Below are 616 nucleotides of genomic sequence, written 5' to 3'. Positions count from 1 at the left end.
ACCTATAGGGACCACATAGTATCCACACACACTTTTAGTTGTTTCTACAATCTCTCACATTTCCACACCTACCCACACCATTTATATCCACTCACACTCCACACACACCTTTTGTAAAGCACTGTATATACTGTGGGCTCTCCATTCATTTATATTCACACAGATACACACACACACTCTTACATCACTTGCTTTCAGGAACCATTTGACACCTCTAGCCATAAAACACATCCACACCGGGGGAAGGACTAGCACAGATAACATTCCAAGAGACACTGTTTTTAAGTATACCTTTTGCTTACTTCATTCATTGTAACATCGCCGGAAGAAGAGATCAGTGTATCTCGAAAGCTCGCACAAATAAAAGCATTTCGTTAGCCACAGAACGGTATCATCTATTTATTTTTTGATTATTTATATATATATATATATATATATATATATATATATATATATATATATATATATATATAAAAATTCATTCACACTAGCACACTCTCAATGTGCAGCCCTTTTGTGGGCTCAATTTTGCTTGCCACAGAATAACCAAATAAGACTTTATAATCCATTTGGGTTTCTATAAAACTGCTTTTTGTTCCAGGAGATAACTACATGT

Source organism: Ascaphus truei, unplaced genomic scaffold (assembly GCF_040206685.1).
Source record: "Ascaphus truei isolate aAscTru1 unplaced genomic scaffold, aAscTru1.hap1 HAP1_SCAFFOLD_1355, whole genome shotgun sequence".
NCBI classification, from domain to species: domain Eukaryota; kingdom Metazoa; phylum Chordata; class Amphibia; order Anura; family Ascaphidae; genus Ascaphus; species Ascaphus truei.
Note: the sequence above shows the minus strand (reverse complement) of the source record.